Here is a 9,650-nt window from a genome sequence, read left to right as displayed (position 1 = left end):
TGTTGAATTTCTTTTTCTGAGATCTGGCTATTTAGGTATTTCATTTCCTCTCCATTTAACCTGGGCAACTTATATTTTTGTAAATATTCATCCATTTCACTTAGATTGTCAAATTTATTGACATACAGCTGGGCAAAATTATTAGTTTTATTTCCTCCTCATTGGTGGTGATTTCACTTTATGATACTAGCAATTTGGTTTTCTTCTTTCTTTTTTTTAATCAAATTGATCAGAGATTTATAAATTTTATTTTTTTCCTTAAAACCAACTTTGGTTTTATTTAATTATTTCAATAGTTTTCTTGTTTTCAATTTTATTAATTTCTTTAATTTGTAGAATTTCTAATTTGGTATTTATCTGGAGGTTTTTAATTTGTTCCTTCTCTAATTTGTTTAGTTGCATGTATAGTTCACTGATTTCCACTTTTTCTAATTTATTCATGTAAGCATTTAAAGATATAATATATCCCCTGACAGTTGCTTTGGCTATGTTCCATAAGTTTTGGTATGTTGTCTCATTATTGTCATTATCTAGGATGAAATCAACAATTCTTTCTCTAATTTGTTATTTGTTATTTGTTATCTTTAAAATGAGGTTATTTAGTTTTTAGTTTTTAGTTAGTTTTATTTCTCCCTGGCCCATTATTGCATGTGAATTTTATTGTATTATATTTTATTTTTATTGCATTATAAATATATAAATATATATATTTATTATATTATATATTTTATTGTATTATAATCTCAGAAGGATGTATTAACCATTTCTGCCATTCTATATTTCATTATAAGGTTTTTATGCCCTAGTATTTGCACAATTTTTGGGTAAATGACATGTGCTGCAGATAAAAAAGTATATTCTTTGCTATCTCCATTCAGTTTACTCCAAAAGTCTATCATATCTAGGTTTTCTTACATTCTATTTAGCTCCTTAACTCCTTTCTAATCTAAATCTGAGAGTGGGAGCTTGAGGTCTCCTACAAGTAGAGTTTTATTGTCTATGTCTTCCTGTAGCTCACTCAACTTTTTTAAGAATTGGATATTATAATACTTGTTGCATTAATATTGAAATTGCTTCATTGTCTATGGTAAATTTTAGGTGGATATAGTTTCCTTCTTTATCTCTTTTAATGAGATCTAATTTTGCAGCTGCTTTGTTTGAGATAAGGATTGCAGCCCCTACATTTTTTTCATTTCAGTTGAAGCAAAATATATTTTGTTCCAATATTTTACTTTTACTCTATATGTATCTCTCTGCTTCAAATGCGTTTGCTGTAAGCAGAAAATTGTAGGATTCTGTTTTTTTTTTAATTTACTCTGTTATTCTCTTATGTTTTACAGGAGAGCTCATTCTATCCACATTCAAAGTTACAATTAGTAACTCTTTATTGTCCTCCAAACTGTCTTCCCTCTGTTTGTATTTTCACCTTTTTTTCACTTCATCTATATTCCCCAGTATTTTGTTTCAGAATACTACCACATTCAGTCTGCTTGCCCCCTTATATCCAACCCCCCTCCCCTTTCTTTCCCCTTTCCTTTTGCCCTTTATCCATTCCCTTCCTTCTGTTAGCCCCCCCCCCCCAATAAGTTTCTTAACTTAACTGATTATGTGTATGTTAACTTTAGGCCCGATTTGATGAGAGTAAGATTCAGGCAATTCTCACCTTCTCCTTTCTTCTACTCTATTGCAATAGGTCCTTTGTACCTCTTTAAATAATGTGATTTATCTCATTCAATCTCCTACCTCCTCCTGTCTCTTTACTGTCCCCCCTTTTTAAGGAGATATTGTTTTTCAGTCATTCTATGAGAGTCACAGATAAGTAATGAGTGTTCATCACTTATGGCTAAGTATACTGTCTCTGATAGAGTTACAATTCTCAAGAGTTATGAGAATCTTTCACCCAGGTGGGAATATAGCCATTTTCTTCTTATTGCAATGCCATTTTTTTCCTTTTCCCTTTTTTTTACCTTTTCATGTGTCCCTTGAGTCTCCTGTTTGAAGTCCAAATTTTCTATTTAGCTCTTTACATCAGCAAAGGTTGGAAGTTTCCTATTTCATTAAATGTCCATGTTTTCTGCTCAAAGAGAAAGTTCAGTTTTGTGGGATAGCAGATTCTTGACAGCATTCTAAGCTCTCCTTCTCTTCAGAATATCACATTCCAGGCCCTTTGATCCCTTAATGTAGATTCAGCCTGGTCCTGTGTAATCCTTACTGTGGTTCCTTGGAATCTGAATTGCTTCTTTCTGGCTGCTTTCAGGATTTTCTCTTTTATCTGATAGTTCTGGAATTTGGCCACAATATTCCTTGGTGTTTTCATTTGGGGATTCCTTCCAGGAGGGGAAGGATATATTCTTTCAATAACTATTTTGCCCTCTGGTTCCATGATATCAGGGCAGTTTTCCATCTCTAAATCCTGTGATATTGAGTCCAGGCTTTTTTTTTTTTCTCTTCAGTGTTTTCTGGGAAGCCCAGTGATTCCTAAGTTGCCTCTCCTGGATCTATTCTTGAGGTCAGTTGGTTTTGCTGATTAGGAATTTTACATTTTCTTCTATTTTTTTGACTTTTTTGTTTAATAGGTTCTTGTTGTCTCATAAAGTCATTAATTTCCACAGATTCCATTCTTTTTTTTAAGGAAGAATTTTCTTCATTTACCTTTTGCAGCTCCTGTTATAATTGGTTGATTTCTATTTTTGAAGGAGTTTTCCATTTGCTCAATTGAGGCTTTGAAAGAATTATTTTCTTTTTGCATTTGCCCAGTTGAATTTTCTAAGGATCTGTTTTCTTGTTGCAGGTTGTTAATTTTTTCTTGAGTTCTTTTTCCAGTTCTTCCAACTGATTTTTAAACTCCTTCCTGATCTCTTCTGAGAAGTATTTCTGAGTGGGAGATGAGTTCATATTCTCCTCAGTAAGAATTCTCCTCATATTCTTCTAAGTCTCCGAGTTAGGGTCTTTGATTTCAAAGTAGGTTTCATGGGCCCCTTTTTGCTCGCCTTACTTCATTTTCCTTGGATCTTGTGTTGGGGGAGGGGCTGGTTCACAGATGTTTGGTTTTGAAAACCTTAGATGCTTTGCTCTCTGGGCCAGTCAGTAGGGGGCAATAGAGGCTTTCTATGGAGTGTCTGGGAATTTGATTTGTGGTCTATTCCTTAGGACTGGGAGGTGGGAGGAGCAGCAAGGTCTGAGTTATCCTTGAACAATGTGGGCTGGGTCCATGGGCTATTTAATTAATCTCAATACTTCAAGAGATCTACTGTCCTAGGGAGTTGAAAGAGTGTGTATGTGTGTGTGTGTGTGTGTGTGTGGGGGGGTGTTACTGTATTTGTTGGGAAGAGTCCCTTTTTTCACAGGGATGGGGGGGGGTGGGGAATCAACTGGAAACATGGGGAAGCTCTGAGGTTAATACTGGGTCTCACCCCACTACCCTTTGGCTGGCTCTCTGCCCCTGGCTCAACCAAGTTCTCCTGACACAGAACTTGGTGGTAGAAGTTCTTCTCCTTTGCTCTTTCTGGGTTTTATAATTTTGAATTCTGTTAAGAGTCTTTATTCATATTCGTTCTGAGAGAAATCTGGGAGACCTTAGCATAGTGCCTGGCTTCTCTCTGCCATCTTGGCCAGAAGTGTAAAATATATTAATATTAGTCTATTAGCCATTTAGTTGCAAAAAAATTCAAATATTATATTCTAGGTTAAATAGTAATAGTATCTTATGAAATAGACTTAATTGAATACCTAAACTGGAATCTCTTTATTCAGATATGATTTGTCATAACTAATATTCCTTAAAATGATAACTTAAGATGTTATTCTAGTGGGGAAAAAAACTGAAAACAATTGGAATTTCAGTAGAACTTTAAAAAAAAAATCATTCTTTCATTATCTCCAAGTAGAGCATTTTGTTTTGACAAATTTGAAAAACTTCTCACCTACTGCAGAAGTTCTCTGTACCCTCTCTTACATGTAGCCTTCTTCAAACAACTTTTACTTAGACACTTCCACTGAAAGAAACTCATATTACCATCCAATACTTTTCATTCCATTTCTGAACTTAATATATACAAAATATAAATGATATTCTTCCACCCTTTATTGTACTTCTTATGAAAATCAAGAGCACTATTTTACTAAAATTTGTCCAGATTCATGACCTCAGAATGTTTATTCTTTTCTTTTTTCTCTGTCTCTGTCAGTCTCTTGTCTCTCTGTGTCTCTCTTTGATCCTGTCTCTCATATAACCTCATGCCCAATTACCAATTCTTTTTCAAGTATACCTTCATGAAATCTCTCATATCCATACCCTTATTGCTATTCACAAAGTCAAACTACTAATGACCTGAACTCTTATAGTACTTTCTCATTTGGTCTCCCTGAATCTTGTCCATCTTTCCAGTCTTCAAAGCTACCAAAAATAATCAGTCCAAGGCAATAGTTTCTGATGAAGCCCCACCACTATGGAACAATCTTCGGTGATTCTTTATTGACCCTTGAATTCAATTTCTTATTCTGGTACTGAGTCTACATTATAGCTCGAAATAATCCCTTTGAATTTCTTTCCCACTAAACTATCATTGTATTTTATGCTTTAGCAAAACTGAATCATTACATGTCCCCTGGATTTCTTATTTTCATTTCCTCTTGTGATTTATAGAAAATCTCCAAATAATATTTCTCTTTCCCTCAGTTCCATCTCACCCAATCTTTATTTATAATCAAGTTTCAGTTCAGTTTCAAGGCTTTTCTCTATTCTTGTGATTATTATTACTTCATCAATTGTCTTATGACACTTATCTCTGTGCATGTTTTATGATCCCACCCCAGAAGAATGGAAGTTTTCTGATGGCAAGTATTCTTTCACATTTTGGTTTTGTGTTCCCAGTATGTATCACCTTGAACACTACCACTTAAATGGGTATTATATTCATGTTCTGCACATATGATAGTAATGACAATAAAGATGATGATATTAATAATAATTGTTACACAGAAGGTAGAGGAAGGTTAGAGGAATGAAAGTAAAAACTCCAGGAGTAAAAGGAAAACCTCTCATCTTTCTTCAAACAATATAGAACTTGAATCTTAGTAAAAATAATTCTATCTCAACATCCTAACTAAAAACTATACAAGTATAGTTTTTGATAACTTATTCATTTGTGCTATTTGATTTAAGTCAATCAGCAAACAATATCTATCTATCTACTGAATACCTATTATTTGGCTAACACTGTACAGTAGATTGTAGAATCTAAGTATTATAAGAACCAAATAAACCATTAGATCTACCTCTTTTTAAAATATGATATTCTCTTTATCAAATAATTGAGTACAGTGCTTTTAGTGATGAATGAGAAATCAAGGAAGAGTGGTTATTTGAACTGATTGTTCCAAAATGAAAATCAGGCCCATTCAGGGGAGTAGAATAGATGTCCTTATTAGAATCTTTACAATTTTGTCAAACTGAATATCTACTCTAATTAGAAGGAGATATAGATTTCTGACACTGGGATATTATAGAAGTTATAAAGAATTTAGACTCAAAACTGTAGTATTAGAAACAAATGTTGTCCCAGCCATGATTGTGTATGTCCCAGTTATAAATGTTCCTTTCCTGTTTGTTCTCCTCCAAATGTTTCTTGGACATGTATTCAATTTATTTGTTCTCTTCAATATGTGTTCTTTGATCATGAGAGTTCCCTGTACATATTAATGTTCATTTATTGACACTTGGCAAATTATACTTCTGTGTGTATAAGGGGGAAGACTTACTTGGCAATTATTTTGCTTAGTTTTTACATATTTTCTTAGAATTAGTATATTTTCCAGTTAAGCTCATAAGTTAAAGTTAGATTATATATTATTTGTGTTATGCATGGTTTTATTGTTCTGCCCACACATATATGAGACAAGTTATTCTTGATTTGGTTAAGTGAAATGCCCAAGATCATACGGAGAAAAGACATGAACATAACTGAAGTGTTTTCTGACTTCATCGAGGGAAGTGAAGAATACAAAGGAAGAAAGGACCTGCATCAGGAAGTGGGAATGAGTCAAAGATAAACTTCATTTATGTAGTGATTTTGTCCAGCCTGTGTTTCTGAGAGCAAAACATTTTATATGTCTTACAGGAAGGAATTTCTATCTCCTGTAGAGCTCAACAAAGTTTCTGTCTGTTGACTAACACAAAAAGTAGACAACCCCCTAAGAAGTACTGTGAATTGGCTCCCTAGTTGCTTGTCTTCCTAACAACGAGAGTCAAACCTAAGGAAATGGGGAGAATCTAGATTCATGACTCAACTCTTGGTGCTTTTCCTTTTCTTCAAACTCATAATGTCTTTTTTAAAGAAAAGAATAAGATGATAAATGAGATCCTTAAGATGTCTAAATCTTTTCATTTCTCTCACAAACTTGAATGCATTTGCATCAGCCGGCATTTTTATTCTGTGCTTATTTCTGTATTTGGTACTGCATGTTTATTTTTTATCTGTAGGATTATATTTAGATATAAACAAATACAAATAGCCATGGGAAAATAGAGAAGAAAACTGTATACACATCACAATTATGGAAGGCATAAATATTTAAGACAATCATAAATCAGGACAAATTTACACTGTACAATAAATAATCCAATGTAGACTAATTCCAAAATTATTCTTTAAGGAAAAAAACATCTCTTTCCCCAAGCATGTTAGCTTTGATTGGAAACAGAGAAACTAATTGTCATTTCAAATTTCTGTTGTAGATAAATAGAAACATGGAGCATTAGAGACAGAATTGACCACAGAGAACATTTATTATGAAGCTATTATTTTATATATTGTAAAGATATATTATTTTCAGGTTAGGAATTACCTTCTAAGATTGTTGTGTCAGTGAATGACACATATGTTACTAGATAGATCCTAGAACACTTAACTCCTACTCCAGGAGTCAAACAAATGATCATGAATAACAGAAATTAAAAAAAAAATAAAAAAGATTTTACTTTGAGTCCTGCTTCTATTATGCACTAATCATGTGATGTTAAATGCATACTTTATTCTTCTGAATCTTCAATTGTTATTCTATGAAATAAAACTAATGAGATTTGTAATGCCTACTTAAAAGGGTTGTGAAGCTCCAATAAAAGTTATTTGAGAATAACTTTGTAATTCATGAAGTGTTCTATGAAAATAAGCTGTTATTTCCACTATTCTGTACAATGACAGTTAATGAGAATTGACTTACAAGATGAAATGGCATGACTAGGTTAAGGAGGAAAGTTCAGAGGAACTACTAAGAAGAACAATGAAAACACTTTATTGGCACATTTTAGAATGTATTTCTTATGATTTAGCAAGTCAAAGATGTGTATTTTGTAGTTCTTCAGAATTATTTATGTTATATATTTTTGAATTAATTATAAATAAGATACAACATCATATTTAGTTCATCTAAATATATCTTAGAATAAGGAATTAACAGTTATTTCATGTCCAAAAGTAGAATCTGTCCTTAGATGTATGAGAGAGAGATTTGGGAGGAAGAGGAGAAGGAGAAAAGATTTCATCAATTCATATTTAGTTGTGGAGGATACTATTCATTAATTTACTCTTTTATAGCATTTATATAGCACATTTAAGATATTTCATTTTTTCTTTACTAAAATCTTAGAAAGCTAATATTGTCCCCTTTTCACAGATGAAAAGTTGGATTTGAAAGGGGTTTATTAATTTGCCTATGTTCACCCAACTGATAAGTGTCTGAGACTGAATGTGAACCCAAGATCTTCCATACTCCAAATTCAGCTCTCTATTATGCTACTGATTAGTCAGCTTAAAACATTGACATCTGATTCTAACACCTCACAAAATTGCATGCACCAGACGTAAAATTAGTCTTCCTTGTTTACTTGTTTCTAACTTTTTCTTAAAGACTTTTTTATTTTGTCCACACTTGAAAACCTCCCACTCACTTCCCTATCCTTTTCCCCTTCAAAAATATTTTTTCTCAATGATTAATCTTCTTATTTCAGTACTCTGAACTAAAGAATCTTCCACCTCCCCAAACTCACTGATCTATTGGAATTTATTAGACAGAATGTTGAAAATCTAGAAAATGGAACTTTAAGCTGAGCTCTGCTATTCATTTATAGAAAGGATTTAAGGGAATTGTAAATTTTCTGCTATATATCTCACCCTAATTCTAACCTTTTGTTCATTTTGTTTATTGTTTTTAGGTACTACAACTGAATGCTAAGGCAGTTATCAGGGCCTAGTATAATTCAGAAGGATATTATATAACAATGATGGTGAGTGGGTTGTACCTGGAAGAAATGTGATTTATGAAGAATGCAATAGAAAAAGCAACCATATATTGTCTGGTGTCATTACCTAATTAAAGTAATTATAGATATCAGAAAATTTCATTATTGAGAATCCAAACTATTTATAAATAAGTAGATTAGAAGAGACCAACCATATTCTGTAAAAGTAACTTTTGTTTTACTAATTTATATTAAAACTTATGTTTTACTAGTTTACATTGAAAACTATCCACTTTGTATCATCTACATAGAATCTACTATATTATTATACTATATTATTATTATTATATTATATTATACTATGTTAGATATGCTAAAAGGCACAAAGAAATATTTTTAAAAATTAGCCCTGTGCAGGTAGATGGCACAATGGATAAAGCACTGACCCTGGAGTTAGGAGGACCTGAATTCAAATCTGTTCTCAGTCACATAATAATTACCTAGTTGTGTGACTCTGGGCAAGTCACTTAACCCCACTGCTTTGCCAAAAATAAAAAACCTGAAAAGAAAAAAAATTAGCTCTTACCCTGAAGAATTTTTCAATTCAATTAGGTGAGAGGGTTAATGTACTAATTAAGGTGCTCACCTTTAACCTTTCTCTCAAAGAAAATATGAAATAAAAAGACATGATAACATTTATAAGGTTACTTGAATATGAAAAGGACTTGTATAATATATTAATGAGTTGAAATTCCAAATGATCCTGAAAATTTTGAATAATGGACCAAAGCAGATGTAGAAATTTAACTTAGATAAGTATTATGTTTTGCATTTTACTACTTAATATCCACACAAGGAGGACAATTGATTAGACAACAGTTAATATTTAAAATTAACACATTCACAGATCTATGTGTGCATAGGAGTCCAAATATTATATTTTCAGTAAAAACAAGTGAGTTTCTTGATGGCAGGAGTTTTAGTTTGAATTTGCAAAAACAGTGTTTATCAAACTTCCCAGATGATGTAGGTTTTTCATAATGACATTGTAGTTAATTAATTAATGTTTTGAACCAAATTCATTTTCATTTTCAGGACATTCCAGGCTCTCTAAAAACTATAACCATCATAATTTTCTAGTCTTAGTAAATTTTACATTACCCTACTTTCTCTTATTTAGTCAGAAAGGGTTGTTTTATATCCAATATTTCCAGAGGGTACTTTCCCTTTCTTTCTTTGCATATTTAGTGACTTGAATGTCTATTTTCCCATTTTCACCTATATAAACTTTAAGCATTCTTTAAAGCCCAATCAAATTGTATCTCCTTTATGTAATATCCTTTATCTCTCTCTGCTAATTTCATAAAATTTAATTTTGTAACTTTCAAATAAATGCAATATTGTAATCTTG

This window comes from Macrotis lagotis, chromosome 6 (genome assembly GCF_037893015.1).
Source record: "Macrotis lagotis isolate mMagLag1 chromosome 6, bilby.v1.9.chrom.fasta, whole genome shotgun sequence".
Lineage (NCBI taxonomy): Eukaryota > Metazoa > Chordata > Mammalia > Peramelemorphia > Peramelidae > Macrotis > Macrotis lagotis.
Note: the sequence above shows the minus strand (reverse complement) of the source record.